At 44.2% G+C, this 22,151-nt stretch overlaps 1 protein-coding gene across 1 annotated transcript in view; it reads left to right on the top strand.

Moving 5' to 3' along the window:
* The window catches only part of LOC125920717 (astrotactin-2), a 243,710-nt gene that overhangs the window by 147,620 nt on the left and 73,939 nt on the right, over positions 1-22,151 (top strand). The gene's annotated exons all lie outside the window — the stretch shown is intronic.

The raw sequence follows: 22,151 nt of genomic DNA, 5'->3' as shown, positions 1-22,151 counted from the left end.
CCTCTTCCTCCTCCTCCTCTTCCTCCTCCTCCTCTTCCTCCTCCTCCTCTTCCTCGTCCTCTTCCTCCTCTTCCTCCTCTTCCTCCTCCTCTTCCTCCTCTTCCTCCTCTTCCTCCTCCTCTTCCTCCTCTTCCTCCTCTTCCTCCTCCTCTTCCTCCTCTTCCTCCTCTTCCTCCTCTTCCTCCTCATTGTCTTCAGAGCACTGTCCAATCGCTCTCCCTGAGGTCAGCTTGAGCCAGAAATCTTGGTGAGCTCTTATGGCCCGGGGGGTGGAGTATACTGAGTAGGGAGGAGAGAACCCACTCCCATCCCATTTAAACCCATCTCTGCAGTTTGGGGTCGTCCTGGTTTTACCTCCTTGCTCTGCTATATTTCAAACTGAGGTGGGGTGGGTGTGCAGGAGAAGGAGACTGTATCAGGGCCCCTGACTCCCCTTGGCCCAGAGATTCCAGCTGCGCATGAGTGGGCTGGCCTGTGCAGCTGGCCTTGTCTCTCTTCTTGGCCAGGGAGCAGAGAGGCCCCGGCCGGGGAGCTCAGAGAAATCATAGGGCCTCAACCTCTTGCTGGGGTGGCCTCTGGGCAGCCAGGGGCTGTTTTCTGTGGGCCCCAGAGTTAAGGAGCCCTGTATTCTTTCCAGGGCCTCTGCTGACCTGCTTGTCTCCTATGTGGACAACTGATTGAGGGGAATAGATCCCGGTAGCCCTCTACACGGTTTAGTTTTCCCGGAAACCAAAACCTGGTTTCCCTTGAAAACTAAAGCTCATTTGATCCCCTTTGGAATGTTCTGGCTGGCAGTTTCAGAGTTTGAAGAGCTCAAATAATCCCAATTTCCCCTCCTTGAAAGGACCCTGGAAAATCCTCAAGCACAGTTTCTCGTAGCCCTCATTTGAGCATCAGCTTTACAATCTTGTCATCCCTGAGATATTATTAATTTGATGTGTTCTTATTGAAATGGACTTCTTTCTTTCTTTCTTTCTTTCTTTCTTTCTTTCTTTCTTTTTTTTTTAAATTATTTTTGGTGAAATCAATGATTTCAAAATGGAAATTTATGTCACTACCAGTAAGTGGAAAGCCAGGATTACTTGCCACAAATAGAAGCTAACTCTAAAAATCAATACAATGAAAATGAAACAATTTTATATAACTCTGGACAAGACAGTATTGCCTCTAGAAGGTTCTGAGCCCCAGGCTTGCTCTGTCTTGTAAAGAAGGGAGGTTGGCACATGTTATGGAATTGTCAAAGGAATATCAGCAGTAAACGAAGCCATTCTCCATGATTAAATGTGAAGGACTGAAAGAAAATTAGAAAGTTTTGTTTTTTCCATTAAGTGGTTTAATTCTGATGTGTCCCACACTTTGGTAAATACCATTCAACCCAACAAAATGGTTTTTACCAGGGAAGGGACAGGCTGGTGGCTGCACAGTAAATCTGTGTAGACCCAAGACGCTGGAATGCAGAATGAGTTTCCCCCTGTCCCCTAAATATACACCCATTGCCTCTTTGAAGGGAACAATTCATTTCTCAGGAGTGAGACCTCACCAGATAAGGACTTTGTCAAGAAAAAGGTTATGCCATTTTTTTTTCCCCACCACGCTACACTGTGTCTGTGGCATTAACATAGATCTTAGGTTTTCAGTATTCTAACCACTGCTTCATACTTTTCTACCCCACTGAAGAAGTGCAGTGGAATTAAGGGATTATTTTAGTGACAAAATAATTTGTGCCAAATTATAAAAACTTGAGAGTAAATCAGTCACAAGCATGCTAAGCTTTGACATTTACTAGGTTAAGCATTCATTCACTCATCATTCAATACTCGCTGAACAACTTGTACCTTTAGTTACATCCACCTATCACTAGTAGAAGACCCTTTGCTTACCAACCTCCTTGATTTCTTTCATGATGTTTGATTTCTTTTTATTTCTCAATTTCTTTTTTCTTTTTTTTTATATTTCTCTTTGCCCCCCTTCTCTCTTTTTCTCCTTCTCCCCTTCTTCCTCCTTTTAATATCAGCAAACTCCCTCCCCCTCCCCTTTTAAAAAAAAACCCACAATTTAGAAAGGCCCAATGTACAAAACAAAATGTAAGCAGGGGCTGGGCTTAGGTGTTCTGTTCTTCTATGGTAACTTTCTAAACTTCAACTTTTGCTTAAGGTCAAAGATCTGAGGGACAAATTCACCCCAACTTTGACTTCCCCACATTTTCTAAGAGAGGCAAGAAAGGTGGTAACTTTCGTTGAGTACTGACCCCATGCTCAGGGCTGTGCTAGGTAGGTGCTGTTATCACAACCTCCTGCATGGAGTGGTGGAGATTCAGCTGAAGCTCTTTGCCCGAATCATAGTAGCCTAGGCAGATAGAAATTTGACTTGGGCTCTGATCTTTCCAATTCCAAAGCCCAGACTGTTTCTACTGCATTGCAGAGCTACATGCTTGTAAGTTTTTTGGGAGCAATTTCTTTTTTTTCTTTCACATGTGCTTTTCATTTCTCAGGGCCTAACACTGCCCTACACATAGTTGCTGCTCAGTAAGTATCTGCTGGGGGTAATGGTGGCACAACAGATGGGAGAAGTTGAGACCCATAAGAAAAAACTGAAGGGAATGTACCCTGAGCCTTGTCCCTGTGCTGTCTGGACTTCACTACCTCACCCAGGGTTCCTTGTAGGCAAATGCTGTAAACATCTAATGTTGGACCCTTTTTATTTATTTTTAATTTGAGAACTAAAATGAACTGAGGTAAGACTGACTATTGATTAGTCTTGTTTTAGAGTCAAAAGTAGACTCTCTGGCCTCTTCCCTGGCATGTCTGTAGATTCACAGACCATTGAAAAAAGAAAAATGTGAAACAAAAAAGAAAGAGAGGGAGAAAGAACTTGTCCTTCAAGAGGGGATTTGCCTAAGCTGGACTCAGACATCTCTTAAGACGTCCAGCCAGGGAAAGCCTTCAACTCTCTGTCTCACATCACCTCATTCTCTGATGCTGCCTTGGTCTTCTCTGTATTGGGCCTCTTGCCTTCAGCCCTAGTGCCTCCGCACCCCCAGAACCTTTCCCATTCTTGTCATGACACAAAGAACTTCATGTATTTCCAAAGGAAGCTATAAAATCCCACCAAAAGCCCTTGACTGCCCTACAGAGGCTGGGGATGCTCGTTTGCTATGAACAGGGTGGCTTGGACCAGAGTGGCTGGACCCAGATGCCTTGGATCTTCATCTTTCCTTTGAGCCCTGAATTGGTGTTATCACACCAGCACACATGGGAGAACCGCTTAGCTGGAGGAACACGGGTGCGGGAGTTGGTAATCAGGCACTCACATTCTAGTACTGTGGCTGTGTAAGCTATAGCAAGTCTCCCTTTCTCTCATTCTCAAAATAAGAAGTTTGGACTACATCAGCAATTTCCAAAACAGTGTCATTATAACTTGAGGGATATTTTGAGGCACCTCAGCAACCACTGAGGAAGGCAAATTAGAATAGACAGGAAATTGTACCACTCACCTCCTGCTACTAGCAGAGAGCCTTACCTTTACCTGCTGGGTTTTTCCATGAGATCTTATTAGGAATAAGTGGTTTGAAAAACACTCTTTTTTCTAGACTCACTTTCAGCTAAGATAAGCCCTCATCCCCGCCCCCATACACACACAAATACACACGATAACACCCCCAAAGAAAAGAAATGAAAATGAACAAAACACATGATTTTCCTAATAATATGCCTATTTTAGATGATGGATTCACCGAGGCATGGGAAGTTGGTTAAGAAAAGACTTTGCTCAATCACCCACACCTTCACACATCCCATGATGGAAGAATCTTAGAATCTTTGTTGTTACAAGAGCCCAGTGGCCAACTCTGGCCTCTGGCAGCTGCTGAGGAAAAATAGCAAAGTCTTCATGGATGCTTTTGTTCCTCTAAAATTTATTGCAATCAAGTACATATATATGTATGTATATATGTTTTATGCATGTGTGTATATATATATATATACATGCCCAAGTATATACATGCAAGTATATTCATATATGTGTGTGTATATACACACATGCATGTGTATGTATATATGTTTATACATATGTAGACATACAATATGGCAAGCTATTTTAAAATCTGTTGGCCATATCTTTATGGCTAGAGCTACCAACTTGGTTAGATATCGTCTTCCCTTTCTCTGAGTCCCCCTAATTCTCCACAGCTCTTCCTATTTCCTGAGAATCCAAGAAGGCCCAGCCTGAATTCTTACCCCTCACACCCTCTTCTTTGGTCTCCTTGAACTGCAGTGCTCTGGGGGAGAATTAGGGACCAAAGGAGAGTCATGGAAGTGATGATGGAGTGAGGAGGGACGCTGAGAGGTAGAACCACAGGATAGTGAAGGTGATGGTGATGTGTGTGTGTGTACACGCATGCATTTTGGTGAAGTGTTGCTGGAGCAGAAGACTGAGTGGGAAGAGTGAATATAGACTTTGAGAGGTTGAGGCAGGATCGCTATGTGGAACTTAGAGCCTGTCTCCCAAATGGAAAGAGATACAGAAGAAGAAGCAATTCTGAAGGAAAGGAACTATAGTAACTGATAGAAATAAACTGATAGAAATAACTGATAGAAGGATCCATCTGAAGCTCATGGGCAGGGACTGGCCTCCCTGAGATGGAAGGATGCTGTTGCCCACTCGGGTAATTCTTCCCTAGAGACCCAGATTAAACAGGACAGGAGGAAATGATAGGTGTTGGCAGAAGAAGGGGAAAGAGGTACACACATCAATTTAATCAGTGTTGTGAGTAAAAGAGAATTCTGAGCTAGGGGCAGGCTAGGCTAGGAGGAGAGAGATGGTTTAGGTCAGAGCATGGGCTAAAGTGTTTTGCAATGTGTGGTCCATTTATATCAGAATCACAAGGGAGAACATGTTAATAATGCAAATTACAGCATTGACTCCAAAGCTACTGAATCAGTATTTCTGGGAACTTTTATTTTTAGATCCCACCCCCCGGCCAGTGATTCCATGTCTATTAATGTGTGAGAGTCACCATGATTGAGAATCTCCTTGGGATGATGAAACCAAATAAATGTTTTCCCAAAGAGTTCCGCAGGCCCTTGGAATGCCCCTCCTCCTCTCCCCACTCCACATCCTGGCTTCCTATGAAAGACAGAGTTCCCTGCATGTGTTTTGCCTTCCTGTAGCCTCTCAGGTCCCATTGTGCCCAAAGGCTGACATCTGCCGACATTGGGGCCAAGTCTCCTTGTCTTCCTGACAGGCAGTGGAGCCATAAAGCAAGAATAGGCATCTTAGAAGTAGGAGCGTTCACGTTTTCATGGGGCCTTGGCCCAAGCTTTCCTATGTTAGGTAGAGTCTCCATTTTTAGGGACAGGATCTCCTGCCTATCTCACAGTGCTATTGGGAGGAGGGTATGAGGTCTTGAGTACAAAGTTTCTTCAGCTCTGCCAGCCTGGTCCTCACGAGGAAAAGAGCCTACCAGCATCCTTACTTTTAGGGTTCATTCTTATTTTCTCTGCTTCCTCCTCTCCTGATCTCCTCCTCACCCACACTGCTGACAGTGTGGCCACATTGACCCTATGAGGTAAGAATTGACACCTTGGTCTTACAGTTGAGGGTGCTGTGACTCAAAGCACCCATAAAGCAGGTGTGTCTGTCCAAGTCCACTGAAACCAAGATCTGTCCAAGTCTACTGTCAAGAGACGTTCTGTGGACATAATCTGGTCACCTAAGAACTTTCATTTCTGTGGTCTGATCCACTAGTCCGGGGGTGGGGTAGGTATTGCAGAAGAGGGATAGGACGCTTGATGGGGCAATGTAGGAGGGGAAAGGAGTGATTCTGACTGAAGATCTGGAGAGAGCCATTGGGGAAGGAGTGAGACTAATGCCGGGATAGTTCATGTGAGATTTTTATAAGTTGGATTTTAAAAGATGCCTACGAATTCAATAGGACGGGTGAGTGAACACATGATACACAAAGGTGTGGAGGTAGGAGACTTCCAACCATGTTTGGGGAAACAGCTGGCCTCACGAGTAGTGTCAAAAGCATGCGGGGAGATCTGAATAAAGACGTCACAGGGCCAGATGTAGGAGGCCTTGAATACCATGCTAGGTGGGCCATCGGTAGGGAAGAGCGCTCCAGCGGACGTGGGCCTCAGATAAGGGCCTGCAGGAGGAAGAGGCTCGGTCTCTTCGGGGGTCGCCCAGGGTCTCCCCACCCCATCTGCTCCCTTCCCCATGCCAGAAGTCTATCCTAAAGATTCCAGGACCTCTCTGCTGGGATCACCTTGCACAAGAGCATCCGTCCTGCCTGCTGCCTGGATTGAGCAAGAGGCTGGAAGCAGGGTGAGGAAGCAGCAGCTGTGAGTCAGACCGCCCCCACGCAGGCTCCAGCCTGGGCCTGGGGCCCCAGCTGGGAGCGGAGCTCTTGCCCTGGTTGTATTTGCCGAATACGCGCTGTACAGCCAAGTGTGGCTCGGAGCTGCCCTGACTCACCGGGGACTCTCTGAGCGGCTCGTGCCCCTGCCGTGGCTTTTATTTCTCTTTCTCCCCCTTCTCCGCACCCCCCTTCCCTTGCCTCCCATTCTTTTCTTTTACTTCCTTCTCTTCCTTTAAAAATGTGCCCTCCTCTGCCTTTCCTTTCTTTGTTGTGCTTTCAGCTTCTTCTCCTCCCTCCTTTGAATCCTTTTTTAGTCTTTATTGTAGTATTTGTCATGTGATTCAGGTTTAGGACCTGAGGTTTAGGAGACCCAGGTTTAGACCAGGCTATCAGTGACTCACTAGACGGCTTTGGCCTCATCTCTTCTCTTTGGGCCTCGGTTTGCCCATCCGTTCAGTGAGGCACCTTGATTAGATGGAGGTTTAAAGACAGAAGAACCATCAGGACTTCTCCTAGAAGGTTCTGTTTCCACTCTTCACTTTTTTCATAGAATTGTTAAATGACAGAGTTCACAGGGCTCTCAGACTTCCCTGAGGGCCTTGGGTTCTAGACCTTGGCTGCTTGCTCGAATCAACTGTTGAGCTTCTGAAAACTGCTGTTGCCCAGACCTCACACCAGACCAATCGGAGGAGAATCTATGGGACAGGGGCTCAGGTGTTCATTTTGTACAAGCTCCCCCACGTGATTCTCTTAAGCAGCCAGGGTGGGGAATTACTGACTTAGAAGAAACGACTTTTGGCAAAGGTGGGGAAACTGAGGCCCAGAGCAGAAAAAGGGACATGTCCAGGGTCACATGGGAAGTCAGTGCAGACAGAACCAGAATGAAGCCTCCCGCCATCTCCGCCCCCTTGGCCTGGACTCTGAATCGCCTTAAGCAAATGCCACTGCCTGCAGTGGGGCCAGGCAGGAGAGCAGCCTTCTGACTCTGCCAGAGCCTGGCTTAGAGGCAAGGCCCAGACACAGCCCCATTAAGCCAGGCGTGCCTTACGGGAATCGCTCCTGGCTCCGGCTTAGAAAACAAACAGAGTGCTTTGGTTTTCTTTGGCTGTATCTCCTCGTGGGGGAGCTAGGAGGGGAGCACCTGAGGACGCAGGTTTCCTGCTCTTCTCCCAGGCAAAGTGAAGCTGCCAGCTGGGGAGAACTGGAGACAGGTGGGCAGCGACTTTGGGGATGAGCTGGGGAGTACGTGCCGTCAGAAGCATCCCATACAGGGGCTGATGTCTGAGGGGGAGGGAGTGGGGGCTGGGAACCTCAGCTTGGATGGCAGCTGTAGGTAGGCTGCACACCTTGCCCAGGCTCCAGGCAGACACCTTCTGGGGTATGCATGCCTCACTCCTTCCTTCCAGACAATGGTTCCTGCGGGAGGAGGTCTCAGTTGGAATTTTCATTCAAGCTGCTGTTTATTGACAGCTCCCTACTTGTAAGGCACTATGGTAAGTTCTTTATACTTACAGGAAGTTCCCATGTGGATTCTCCCCAACTCACTGATGTAGGAGTGATTAGTATGTCCCTTTCAGATGAAGTCTACCATTACAGGCATACAGCTCTGAAGATACCTAGTGGGTGCCGAACTCTAGGTAGGTCTGCCTGACTCCAAAGCTCAGCCTCTTGATCGATATACAACACCACTTTGGCATAAATCAGCAGATCTGGGTTTCTTTCTACCCTCCTCTCATGGCAGGCTGTGTGTCTTTGAGCAAATTAGTTTACCTCTCTGGGCCTGTGTCCTCCTCTATATATTGCTTGCTGTGCCTATTTCACATGACTGATGTGAGGATCAAGTCAAAGTTGGACATGAAAGTGGTTAGTAAACAACAGAGAGATCTACAAAGTGAGAGATTATTGCTGTTATCGCCAAACACAGCTGTGTCCCCACATGGGGAAACATCACACATACACCTGTCTATACTTGTGACCTTGGCCATCCCTGGCAACCTCCTGGTTCCCAAGGACTCAGGTGGAGGAGGAGAAGGGGAGAGAGGCAATAATAGGAACCTGTTTATAAAACACTTCACATCTCTCAGATGAAAGCTTCTAGATAAATATCACGACACCACATAAATAAAACATAAATGAAATAATATTATTCCTACCCTCTCCAGCCAGCATGCCTGCAGATGCTTTCATTGAAGCTAAGGGCAGCTAGGTGAGGTCCAAAGAGCAAGGGCTTTGGAGTCAGTAACTAGAGTTCAACTCCTTCTCCCGAGTACTGGCTGCATGGCCTGGGGGCTGGTTACTTAGCCTCTCTGAGCTTCGGTTTCCTCATGGAGTTGGAAATAAACACACCTATCCCCTGGTTGCTACAATGAAACAAGCTCTGTACATATCTCTAGACTAGGATTCATCACACTAGATAACTATTTACCTCTTGACATGCCTGCCTTCCCCATATTACTGTAAAGGTCCAGGCAATAACTGTGCTTCCCACTGATATGATGGTTATACTCAATAAATGTCAATCTCCTTTCTTTAATTCTGTCAAAGTCACTACCATTCCCATACCCCCAGATCAAAGTCGAGACCCACACCTCTTTCTCACTCAGTACATTACTCAACTCAAACAGAAAGTGTAGACTCCTGACTTGTTGAAATGTCTAGGCTGTGCTACTTTTCAGTTGACCCTCCTGGGAAGTCATCTCCCATCTCTCAGACTCCATTTATACACATCTGAAATGGGGAAATGTCCCTCCTATGCACCAAAATCCTTCCTAGGAGGATCAAATATGATACTGCCAGTGAAAGTGCTTTGTAAATCGGGAGGCATTTGGAAAGTAAAAAGGAACACTATCTGTATCGGGAACCCGTTGTCTGTCACCCTGATGTATTTGGTGTGACAGTGTTATTTTGCTAAGCTCTCACACCCTACCCGCAGAGTCCTTTCACCCCATCATCTAAGACAGAATAGCTTCAGCACTTCACCTTCGAGTCAGGAGACCCAGCCACCACCGCTGCCCCTGCTCTTCCCACGCCATTCTCGTCAGCCTCTCCTCACTGACCTCTGCCATACCCTGCAGTCAGGGAGACTGCAATACTGCTCAGTTGGAATCCAGGAGACCAGAAGTTGAGTCTGGGCCTCCAGTCTGATCTCCCACTCTGGAACTCAGCTCCTTCTAGTAGAAACTGAAGAGATTCCAGATGACAGTAATCATCCACTCTCACACTGTTAGCACATTTACTGCACAAGGACATAAAACGACAGGGACTCAGAGAGACGTGAGTAGCTTTCCTGACGCCCCTCGGCTGCAATTCGGTGTTAGAACTGTGTCTTATTTTATGTCTTCGTCCCCGCCGCCCAGCACAGTGCCTGACCTGTGCTCTCTACTCCGAAGGTGTTTGTTGAATGCGTTCTGACACTGAACGCCTGTGAATTTACTTGATGGGGTTGTTTTTTTTCCTGCTAAAAACTGGCAATTTTGAAATTGGATTTTAGAAAGATTTAGGTTGTTTATAAAAATCCTTAAACCATGGTTTTCAAGTATGTTTCTCAGAGCTTAAGGGATCTGTGGCTAGACCTCAGGGGCCCACAAGCTGTGCAGTAGAATTGCTTTATGGGATAAAGGAGCTGGGGCCTCATGGCCCCAGTCTTTGGGTTTTATATAGGATGTATGGGCAAGATGTTCTGGAAGGGTGGAGTCTCGGCTTTGAAATGTTTGAAAACCGAATGATGTTAGGTAATGAGAAGGAATTGGGGTTTCCCAAATGAGGCACTGAGGACCAGGCCAGGGATGCATCTGAAGATTCAGTCTGCGGTGTTCATCCTCTGATTTGGGGAGCAACACTTTCTTTCTTCTTCTTCTTCTTCTTTTTTTTTAAATATAATTTATTGTCAAATTGGTTTCCATACAACACCCAGCGCTCATCCCAACAAGTGCCCTCCTCCCAGCTCATCACCCACTTTGCCCTCTCCCCCACCCGTATCTATCCTTAAATCTTTAGGGCATTTCCAAAGACCATGTGTAACTGGTACAGAAGCCCACCGGGATCAAAGCACAGCTTGGGGGTGAAACTCTAGGCCCTTTCAAACTCTCTGTTTTCTTGAGGATAGCCCACGGCCCCAGGCGGGCGGCCCCCCATGCCAGGTCTGGCGTCCCTAGCTGTGAGTTGGCACATCTGAGAGCTTGGCCTAACTCTGGGCCAGGAGCTACTCATGCAGTCCAAGAACATCGCTGGGAAGCTGGAAGGATCTGCCCCAGGGGCTGCAGAGGAGCAAGGCACATCCACGTTTGCTCAGGCATCCAGGGAGCAGGTAGCAGGGCTGGGAGCAGGCCATTGGCATTCTCACCAAGGGTCTTCTGGCTCATATTCCAAAACAAGCCAGGGAGAAAGTTTCTGCAGCTGGGAAGAAAGATGGGGGAAATCCATCTGAGGCCTTTTTATGCTTTATGACTTTTTATGTCCTTAAGACAGCCACAAAAATAGTTATCGGCTTCACCTTCTTTGCCATGTTTCCCACTGATTTGGCTCCTGGAAAATTGCTGTTGTGTTTGCTCTTGTGGTCTAGAGGCCTGGCCCCTCGAACCTAATCCGGAGTGTGACCTTTGGTGTCTAAAGTATAAGGCCTTTGTGCCCAAACCGTGTTCCAGTGTAAACTGTTGATACCCCTAAAAATGAATCAACCAAACAACCGAGGAATGAAGGTATGTGATAGAACAGTCAAAGGCACATCAGATCTGTGGCAATAGAGGAGCCCAAGTAGCTGTCCTTTCCTTGTGTTCTGGCGTGTGTAAACGTAGCAAATTGCCTGTAAAAATGGGCTGGAGGTGGACCCTTTCAGAGAAGGACCTGTCACTGCCATGTCTAAGATACCTGTGTTTTTTGTCAATGACAGTTCTTGATAACAAACATTTTTTGTTTTGGAGGGTGGGAGGGATGCTGTCATAGGTGAGTCACTTGATTAGACGTGGAGGGCTTCTGGGTTGCCTCCTGTCTCCTCCTCATGACTATCTGAGGGACACCCCATTTTTCATTCAGATATCTCATTTCTCCCCAGACACTGTATGTTCCTTAGTACGACCACCTAGGTGCAAGTTTCGGGATTGATTCGTTATTGAATACTAGAATGTCAGCCATGGAGTGCTGTTGGAGAACTTTGAATGCATCCCTCTTAGTTTACAAAAGAGGCCTTGTTTGGTAGTTTCTTTCCAAGTACTTCCAAAGGGAATTTGATATTGTTAACCCGTTCCCCAATCTCTCTGTTAAAACTAGACTCTATCATGTTTTAATGGGGAAAAGATAGTGAAGGATTCCATCAGCCACTCCAGCTCACATTGGCTTTGTGGGGACAGTGACAAAGCCTGAACTCCATGTGCTCATCGGTTTATATCCAGCTGGGCCCCGTGGCTCGGCAGAAGGTACCAACAGGAACCTCAGAAGCATCATCCTGACGTCACAGATAGTTCTGGGGCCAGCGGGTTTGTCAGCAGGTCCCAGCAAGGAGCTGAGAAGCTTCTATCAGCTCCAAATTCACAGGAGAGGAAAACAAAATTCCATCATAATGTTGACCATCTGTGGATGAGGATGATTTTTCAAGAGAGGCCACTGGAGAAGGCGACGGGGAAAATAAAGACTATTGTCTTAAGGGAACATGATTTAAAAGGGAACACTTGTTCAGCTCAGCAAATGGTATATGGCATAGAGCTGCATTATTCTACTTTGCCAGACTTCTGACTTTTAAGCAATTTTAAGCTTCTTTAAAAAAAATTATTGTGGTAAGAACACTTAATATGAGTTCTGCTCTCTTGGCAAATTTTGAAATGAACAATACAGTATTGTTAACTATAGGTACAATGTACATCGGATCTCTAGAACTTTCTCCTTGCAAAATTGAAATATTATGCCCATTGATTAGCAATGGCCCATTTTCCCCTCCTGGAGCCCCTTGAAACTACCATTCCACTCTCTGATTCTGTGTTTGACTATTTTGGATATCTCATATAGGTGAAATCATGCAGCATTTTCCTTCTATGACTGGCTTATTTAGAACTCAGCATACTGTCCTCATGAAGACAAGCATATTGTCCTCAAGAAGACAAGAGTCTCATGGTTCATTCATATCATCACAGATTGCCAAATTTCCTTTTGTTTAAAGGCTATTACTCCATTGTTTGTATATTCCTCAACTCGCTTATCTTCTCATCCAATGATGGACATTTGGTTACTTCCACATCTTGGCCATTGTGGCTCAAAACCACAGTGAATCATTACCTCACACCTGTTAGGATGGCTTTTATCAAAAGAACAAAGGACAAGTGTTGGCGAGGATGTGGAGAAATAGGAAGCCTTGTGCATTGTTGATGGGAATGTAAAGTGGTACAGCCACTTTGGGACAGTATGGAGGTTCCTGAAAAAAAGTAGAAATTCAACTACCATATTATCCAACCATCGATTCTCTGAGTATATATCCAAAAAGAATTGAAATAAGTTGCTTGAAGAGCTATCAACACTTCTGTATTCACTGAAGCTTCTTTTTCTTCAGGACAATCTGTTTCAAAACTATGTCATAATCAACAAAGGGGACAGTATTAGTCCTCCTTCATGCTATCATCCATGAGTATGAAGAACTCCCCTCATTTTCTTCAAAGCTTTTCTTTCCATTAAAAAAACTTGCCAGATGGTCCCTAGGATGCATATTTAGTAGAGCTAATATTCAGTTTAAAATAGTTCCAAAAAAGCTATATTGCTGTCCAACACTGATACTGTATGACTTTTTTGGGGGACTGGATGATTCAAAAGATGAAACATCAAGGTTATTCCAAAAATAATACTCTTGAAACAACACTTTGATGAATGGGACTGATAATGTTCTTTAATAAGTCCAAACTGTTATCTCTTTTCCCAAGAATCTATAACTTGGCTTTTTCAGATTTTTCTAAGCTATTTTTAAAGTTCACAATGAATTTAACATTTTTTTCTGAACACCCTTCCAATGATCTTTGACCAAAAATAATAAACATGTCAACTTGAGTTGTTCTGATATTAAGACCGTTTATTTAATTGAAGTGAAGGGATTTATTAGGCCCTCTTATGAACAGTAGTTCTTAGAGGATCTTATGAACCACTAAAGGTTTATGTCACCTTTTTATTTCATTAAAAATTATATTAAATTTATTAGGCTATATTATGGTTTGTTGATTATAATGTGAATTAATATAACTTTCTTAAAGGTAAATATTATCAATACATAGCAGAAGACAACTTACTCCAGGAAGAATTGCTCATAAAATATTTGCATGCGAGAATGTCTAGGACAATGTTAACTATAAAGGAAATCATCTAAATATTACCACTGAAGAAAGCCCATTACAAATTACCATCTGATATGTTTTAATTAAAGCACTTTTGGCTCCAGGGGTGTGGATGTCTTTACTTAGAACTGAAGGGGGAGTCTTGTGAGTCAAAGAGACATGGGAACTGGGAGTTATTAGGAATCACTATTGTTGTTCTCTCAGTCTTCCAGAAGCCCATCATCTGTTGCCTGTGGTCACGATATAAAGTCACTGCCCCAGTCCAGTGTTTTGACCATCTGCCTATCTTCCCTCTACCTTGGAATTACCAGCTTTAATTCCCTAGAGAAAAGAAATATGATTGGGCCACCTTGGGTTAAATTTTTATTCTTGATTCAGTAAGCTATGATTAAAGATATAGGGTTACCTGGGAAAACCATGGCTAATACAGCCCAGTACTATGTGTCTTGGGGCTAGTTCTCAGAGAGTAGAATTATAGTCTGAGTGAACTTCGCAGTGGCTCATATAGTCATGTGTGTTGTGTGTTGTGTGCTGTGTATTGATTCAAGCAACATATACCAAAATGTCACCATAAGTTGTTTTCTTTATGTTATGTCTGGCAGATTTATATTTTCTTCATTTCCTTAAATTATAATGAACAGATTTTTTTATAATAAAAAGAGGTTTAAAATTATATAGAATTTCCATAGTAGAAAATGGTGCTGCGTGCATTATAGAATGAGAAAACAGAAATGGTAACAAAGCTCTCAGAAAGACACAGGTCTGAGATGGTCAGAATTTTCATAGATTTCTTTCCCAACCAATGTATATTCTCTATATAGTGGAAAACATAATGTATTTTACATTTTTCTACTTTTTTTTATTAGATGGTGTTATCTAAGCCTTTCCTCTCCATCGCCCCACCCCCCCCCCACAGGAAAAAAAAAAAGTTTTGTAAACTACTGGCAAACATTTTAGTGTCTGTGTACAGTTTTATAATATGGATAGTCCAGATTTTATTTACCATTTTTCCAGTGTTGGACATTTAGGCACTTTGGGTTTCTCACTTATTTTGAAGACGGCTGACATAAACATGGGCCTTTGCATTTTAGACAAAAATAATCTGAACTATGCAGTCTGGTAACTAAAGGAATTCTTGAACCTACTAAGAAAAGTTTTCTCTGATGACGCTTACAAGGGTTTCTCTTCTTCCATTGTGTTTCTTTTCTTTTTGTAAGTCCTGAGTCTGTGTGAGCTCCCGCTGGGGTTAGTGCTTTAGGCGTCCTGGTTGCTGCCCTGCACACAGGATCAGCAGGAAGCCACCTACAGGCTGGACAATTATACGCCAAGAACTCATCCAGGGGCCAAAGCTGCCGCCCAAGCAGTTGGCTGCCGTAGTGAACACATTTTGACCACAGGCCCAGAGTTTCCCCTCTTAATGTGTTATTCCATTCACTGTCAGATCTCTGGAGATCTGGGATTCAGAGAGGATTAAGAAATGAAACTCTGCAGATAATCAAGGGAAAAGTACAAGAAGTCATTTTACCTTTCTCTTCCAGCGTATTCCTTTTCGGTAGAAAGAAATTTAAATTTAGATGGATGTGCTATTTTCCTCTCTTCCTTATATTTGAAGCCTGCGATCTGGTGCAGGATCTAACAATTGGTGAATTTTCCACCAGACATGAATAGAAATTTAAATTAGAACTGGAACATCTGAGAGCCGGGAGGATCCTTAGAAATAAATCCACTAGAGAGATCTGAAAGCTTAAGAATGGAGAAGCTAAGGGATCTATCGGGCATTTCGTGGCTAGTCACTGGCTGGAAAAGCTGGCCTCCAGTAGCTAAGACTCAAATACCGTATCTTCATCATATCGACATGTCATTGATTTTAAGAGCCACTTTGTTTTAGGTGCCATTAAGAAGAAAAAGAAAATGCTGCCAACTCAGCTGTAAGCCAGTGCTTTCTTCACAATTAAATTTTTAGACTGATTAAAAGAGCTCATGTATTGTGATTGTATTTTTGTAATATATCACTTCTGTGATATAAAGGTAAAATAAGGGTTCAAATATTCATAGCATTTCTTTACATCCAGCTTTGACTTTGCCAAATCACTTTCTGATTCAAGGTCATTGAATCCTGGGTTTTTCCATATACTATTGTTCTCTTTACCAGCCAGAGGATTGATTATACTGCATTCCCCCCTCCCCCCACCACCACCTCATAGTATTTGGGGTTTCTTAACAGCAATATTGAGATATAAGTTGCATCCCATACAGTTTGCCTGTTTAAAGTATATAATTTAATAGGGGTTTTTTTTTTGTACATTTGCAGAGTTGTAACTACCAACATAATCAATTTTAGGACTCTGTCAGCACCCCCCAAATATGCCCCCTACCCATTAGCATCCACTCCCTTCTTCCTCTCATTTCCCCAGTCCCACACAACCACAAATCTACTTTCTACCTCCATGGATCTGCCTGCCCTGGACATTTCATAGAAATGGAATCTTAACAATATGTGATCTTCGATGACTAGCTTCTTTCACGGTTCATCCCTGTCACAGCATGTATAGTATATCACTCGTTTTTATTACCACATTTCTTCAACGAAGACTCCATTATTATCTCTGGGATTTTCCTTCAAGTTTTAATGCTGGTGCTTTTCTGATCTTTCTGGCGGTTGTCAGTGAAGGCTGTCAGCCAACAGTCAGGACTCCCATTTCCTTCACAATTAGTTCTTTAGGAGTTTGTGGCCTGAAACATCAAGGGCTGTCTATATCCAGTTGTACATGAGGAATGACAGCCAAGTTCACACAAGGTGCATGCAGTCACATCTGCCACCTGGCTGATGGAAACTGTTTGTATGTCATCATCACTTGTAGGACACATCTCAATTTTACAGATATACTGAAAGACCAAAAAAATAAAGTATGTATTTTATTATTTATAAAATATGGAAATGTATCTTTAGTACTTTTCCTTCAGTCGATATGAAGAGCTTTGGCTCTGAGTGCCAGCAAGCAGAGAGACTTGGGACATACAGCCCAGACTCTGCAAAGGCTGTTAGAACTCACGAGTCCAACATCACAGCCAGAGCAGAATTCAGCTCCAGATCCATGGTTGTCTGCTCTTGGGTACGAGAATCACCTGCAGAGGGTTTTAAATATGAAGCCCTGGGTCACAACCCTGAAGATCCTTTCTCAGTAGGGCTGGCGTAGAGCCAAAATCCCCTTCTCTTTCTCTCGCTTGCCCTTTCATTCTTTCTCTTTTTCTCTGCTTCTCCTCTTTCCTCCCTCCCTTTTTTTCCCCCATAGAAGCTAATCCAAGACTGGGGACACAGCTCTGGCTCATTCCAGACAGATCAGCTAGAGATAGCCTAAGCATCAAGCAGAAGGCACTGTCTTAGAGTACAGTTAGTCATGCATTTGGAGCGCACAGGTCTGGTTTCCAACCCGGACGTGGCCTCTTAGGAGCAGTGTGACGTGGGGCAGATCGCTGGGCCTCCTCACCCCCTATCCTGTCCCCTGTATAACATTCCCAGCTGCCCTGGCTCACATCTTCTGTGGCTTGAATCGTTACCATTATCCCTCAGTACCTATGACTTGAAATTGGATTTTTTGATTCTACGCCTGTATCCCGCTCCCCACGTGGGAGCTGCCCAGCTCTTCTGATTCTGCGATGGTCAGTGAGTTTGCAGGAGACGCTTTTTCCAAACACTGAGCTGTCCTTAAAACTTTTCTCCAAGAGACCCTGCTGGGTTTTCTGGCTTCGGAAACTTAGGGGCAGGCGGGTTCCATCAAAGTTCATCATTCACCGCCTCCCTCCTCAGGTCTTCTCTGTGGGTTTCAGTTCCCGGTGTCGCCACCACAAACCGCATTACGTATGCCACTCCAACTTGTATGGTGTCCATAGCCTAAGACCGAAAGAAAGTGTGCACTTGTCAGAAATACAATACACCTGTCAAATGAACATGAAGTTACCAATATAAATTGTAAAGCCAAAATTTCAGTTCTGTTTGTTCCATGTTACACATGTCCATACACATTGACACGTGTAAACATGGAGAAATTCTGGTGAACAGGGAGACCAAATAAAATAAAAAGCACGTGAGCATCAGTAAGTAGAGGGGCCTTGAACCACATATCAAACAGAACTTCACCCTTGTGGCTGTGCCCTATCCCTGTGTTTCAGCACCCACTGCTGTGCAGTTAGGACATAAAGACAAAAGTGCCATTCTGTGTTGGAGATCATAGTCTAGAAGGCAAGCAGACAAGGACATATGTGATGTAGTTTAAGTGTTTCCATGGGGGAAAGTGACGAAGCAATGGGAACAAACACTGGGCCTCCTACGCAGCCTACGGGATGGGACGGGTGCAAGAAGGAAGTTGTCTCCACGTACACTAACAGTTATTGAATGATAGGCTACCCTTTGCCATCACCTTCCATCTGGGCATGGTTTTCTGTTTTGATAAGTAGAAATATCAGCGTATTCTTTCACTTAGCAGATGTATATTTAGAGCTGTCCTAGGTGGTAGGTGTTCGATGGGCAAAAGACAAATGGTCCCCATCACTGGGGGACTTGTCAAATGCAGCTGAAACAAATTAGACCAACAGACTACAGGGAAAATTCATGTTATGATAAGGTTCTGTGAAGAGAACAATTAGGAATGTTTTTGGAGCGCACAGGTCTGGCTTTGAAAAGGAGTATCAGGAGAACCCTAATTTAATTGATGGGGAAGCGGTCATTCTTATGTTGAAAGGAGTCTTCTGTTTCCCAACTCTGATTTGATTAATTCATTTTTTGTTCTTTTATTTTCATATTTTAAATTCATCAGACATTTCTTTTTTTTAAATCTTTTTTATTGTTAATTTTTGAGAGAGAGAGAGAGAGAGAAACAGAGCATGAGAGGGGGAGGGGCAGAGAGAGAGGGAGACACAGAATCCAAAGCAGGCTCCAGGCTCTGAGCTGTTGGCACAGAGCCTGACATAAGGCTTGAACTCACAAACCCAAGATGATGACCTGAGTGGAAGATGGACGCTTAACCGACTGAGCCACCCAGGTGTCCCTTGTCAGATGTTTCTAATTATTTGTGCTGGGTCGGAATTGGATCTGAGCAACTGGGATCCAGATATCAGACTGGCCTCATTGGGAAGTTAAAACAAAAACAAACAACAACAACAAAAAAAAAAACCCAGCTTAGGCAGGCATACTAAAAATCACAATGACAAATTTATCATATTTCCAAAATTAAATATGGATTTAATTTTGCTGCTTACACCACCTCCATGAAGTAGATATTATGATTACCTCCCTATTAGAGATAAGGAAAGAGAGACTTTTAGAGGTTTCCAGGATGCGACAGGCACACATGTCAGAGATGCTGGACCACGTGCACAAAGTTAAGCCTTCTGATGTTGTGTTCTTTGTATAAATGAAATTAGCACCAAACAATAGAGGTCAGCTGTGGCTTAGACAAGGGGGAAAAGGGGGTGGGGGTTGCTGTGGAGGAGGTTTGGAATAAGGAGGGGCTTCCTAGAGAAGATGGCATTTGAGCTGGGCCTTGGAAATGAGTAGGATTTCAATAAGCCTCCACTGACAGCAGGCAAGGAAATGGGGAGAAGTGGTCTACCAAGTCGGGGGGTACAGCCAACACAAAAGCAGGGAGGTATAAAATTGTGACCTGTTTGGGGATGAATCCAGAAGGGATGGTTTATGGAACGAGTGCACCTGGAATGGTAGTGGGGACCCATTTAGGGCAACTCCGAAGAGTTGTGACCTTTTGCCCATGAATAATTAAAGACTTTCAGCAGGGAAACAGCAAAGGAAAAGCTTTGCTTAGGGTTGGCACCTGCAGGGTAAAGGATCGAGAAAGCTCCCTTGACACATTGGGAATTCTCATTACGTCCTTCTGGCACTGCTATTGAATGCAGCAGTGGCTTGCTTTAATCTCGTGTTTACTACTCAGTGCTAACATTATCACTCAATCTAAGGACCTCTGGTAGAGGGGAGATGAATAGCTTTTGAATACAGGTTTTAATCTGATGCTTCATTTATTGACCTATTACAGCAGCCATAGAGGGCAGAAGCTATCAGTGGTATTTAGGTTCTAGATGAGGGTAGAGGATGGGACAAAATCCCAACCCTGGAGCCGGGAAATCACTGGCCCCTGTGCTCTGCTGTTTCCTCCTCTCGCACACCCTCCACCCTGTGCCCTGCCCGCAGGGCCCCAAGCAGGAACGTGATCTATACCACATATTATATGTTGTCCGCATGTGTGGCAATAATTGTTCCTTTTTAGTTTTCTTTATCTCAGAGCTTATGAATTTTGGAAGTTGAAGCTTTGAGAGGAGAGACACCTGGGCAGCTTAGAGACAGAAGCAGGCACGTCTCCACACAGAGAGAGGACTGGCGCCTTGGCCATGGAGTCCTGAGAAGTGAATGCCCGCTTTCATGTAGAAGTTGTGGAGGGGGGCTCACATCCTAACAGACTGGAGAGTTACTAACAACTCTTCAAAATTGTACAGGGGCTGTGCAGTTTTCAAAGTGAGGCTGCAAACATTATTTTCCTTTAAGCTCAAAAGACCCCAAAGAAGTGGGAGATTTTCATGCCTGCTTGACAGATAAAGAAATGGAGACAGAGAGTCCAAGGGTCATTCAACTAATAGAGCGGGGAAAACTGGGACTGGAACTCATGTCATCTTGTTCTAAATATAGAACCACGCAGCCCCACAGAAATCAGTGAAAGGCTGCGAGGGAAAGGTGTTCTTGGCACCTACGTGCGGAAGGGAACTCTGACCACATTTTCCCATGGAAACATGTTTACCCACGGTGGTTGAGATCTGTGGCTCAAATAGTAAAGCCCTGTGTTTCAGCAATTCCCTTGCCTTCCAGTCAACTCAGCTACGTTTCATGTAGCACCTACCAGGTAAAACTAGAACAAAATTAAAAAAAAAAATTTTCCCCCTTCCCTGGTGGAGAATGCAGACATTTGCAGAAGTCACTAAAAAATAGGACCTTCTGTCTTTCTCCCGCCAAGAATCACTTTTCTTTTGCTTTTGCCAAGGTGTCCAACCAGGTTAGTAATATTCTGTCAGTGAAACAGAGACAGCATCCATGTTTAGAGTTTTTTTTTTTCAATATTTATTTTTGAGAGAGAGAGACACAGAGTGTGAGTGGGGGAGAGGCAGAGAGAGAGGGAGACACAGAATCCAAAGCAGTTCCAGGCTCTGAGCTGTCAGCACAGAGCCCAACATGGGGCTCGAACTCACGAACCATGAGATCATAACCTGAGCTGAAGTCAGATGCTCAACCCACTGAGCCACCCAGGTGCCCCCATGTTTAGAGTTTGAAAATGAGACAAACTTCAGTCCAAATCTAAGCATGTAAGCTATGTGATTTTTTTTTTTTTTTAACATTTTGGCCTTCTCTCCTTGCTAAAAATCCAAGTAGCACTGGCCAAAAAATATATTGCATGCATCTACAGCCCCTGAGACAATGCTTTCCTCGTGGAACTCAGCTGTGACTCTCTGCCTGCTTTGTGGAGGGCTGGTTCTAGTTATGGGAGGCCTTTGAAAAGGCAAAGTAATAATTTGTGAAGTAAGGCCCGTGAACTGGTTGGTTTAGCAAATTACAACTTTAGAAACTAATATTTGAAGCTGGCATCCAAGGCCTGGTGTCCGTGTCTGTCCAAGCTGAACCTGCTAGTCATGGATCTGAGCCTCTTCCTTGCCTCCCATCTCATACGTGTTCATTCTTAGAACCTCCCTGAATAATCATCATTATCAAAATAACAAGAGCCTCCTATTATTTAGGGCCTACTTTGGGCCAAAGACTGTTAGGCTCTTTCTATGTAATATTGCCAGTCTTCACAATTCCTCAAGGAAGGTGTTATGACATTGATTTTCAAGCCAAGGAAATGGATGCTCAGAGAGAGCCACCCAAGATCACCATGCTCTTTTCCATACCACACCAATCTATTAGGCTGAGTTGGCTTTGCTAGGATTTCTGAAGCAAGAGGTTGGCCTTCTTTCAGAAGATGAGCTAGCCCTAGAATTTCTGAACTTTCTTTTTCTTATCCATAGTTCTCTCCTGTGCCACCTTACTAAAAATACCATAGTTGACTAGAGAGAATATGCAACCTAATGGTGGACAATTCCGGATTTGAATCTTAGCCCAGGAATTTACTTGCTGTATGACAAGGACAGGTCATTCAACCTCAGTTTCCACATCTGTGCAATGGAGTTTTCTCTCTCACTCCCCTTCTGGTCCACCTCTTTCTCTTCTCCCTTATTTATAATCTTAATGATCTTTCTCACAGTGTTGTTACAGAGATCAGATGGGATGAAGGATGTGAAAAGAATTTATAAAGTCTAAGTGATGACATTAACAGCGTTAATAATGGCAGCAGTACCTTTTTGATTTCATAAATAATGTTACCTAGGAGATGAAGACAGGAACTTCATCTGTGTTATCACTAAGTCACTGTACCTACATCCTAGGTTTTCTG

The sequence above is a fragment of the Panthera uncia genome, chromosome D4 (assembly GCF_023721935.1).
Source record: "Panthera uncia isolate 11264 chromosome D4, Puncia_PCG_1.0, whole genome shotgun sequence".
NCBI classification, from domain to species: domain Eukaryota; kingdom Metazoa; phylum Chordata; class Mammalia; order Carnivora; family Felidae; genus Panthera; species Panthera uncia.
Note: the sequence above shows the minus strand (reverse complement) of the source record. Positions and strands in the feature narration are given on the sequence as shown.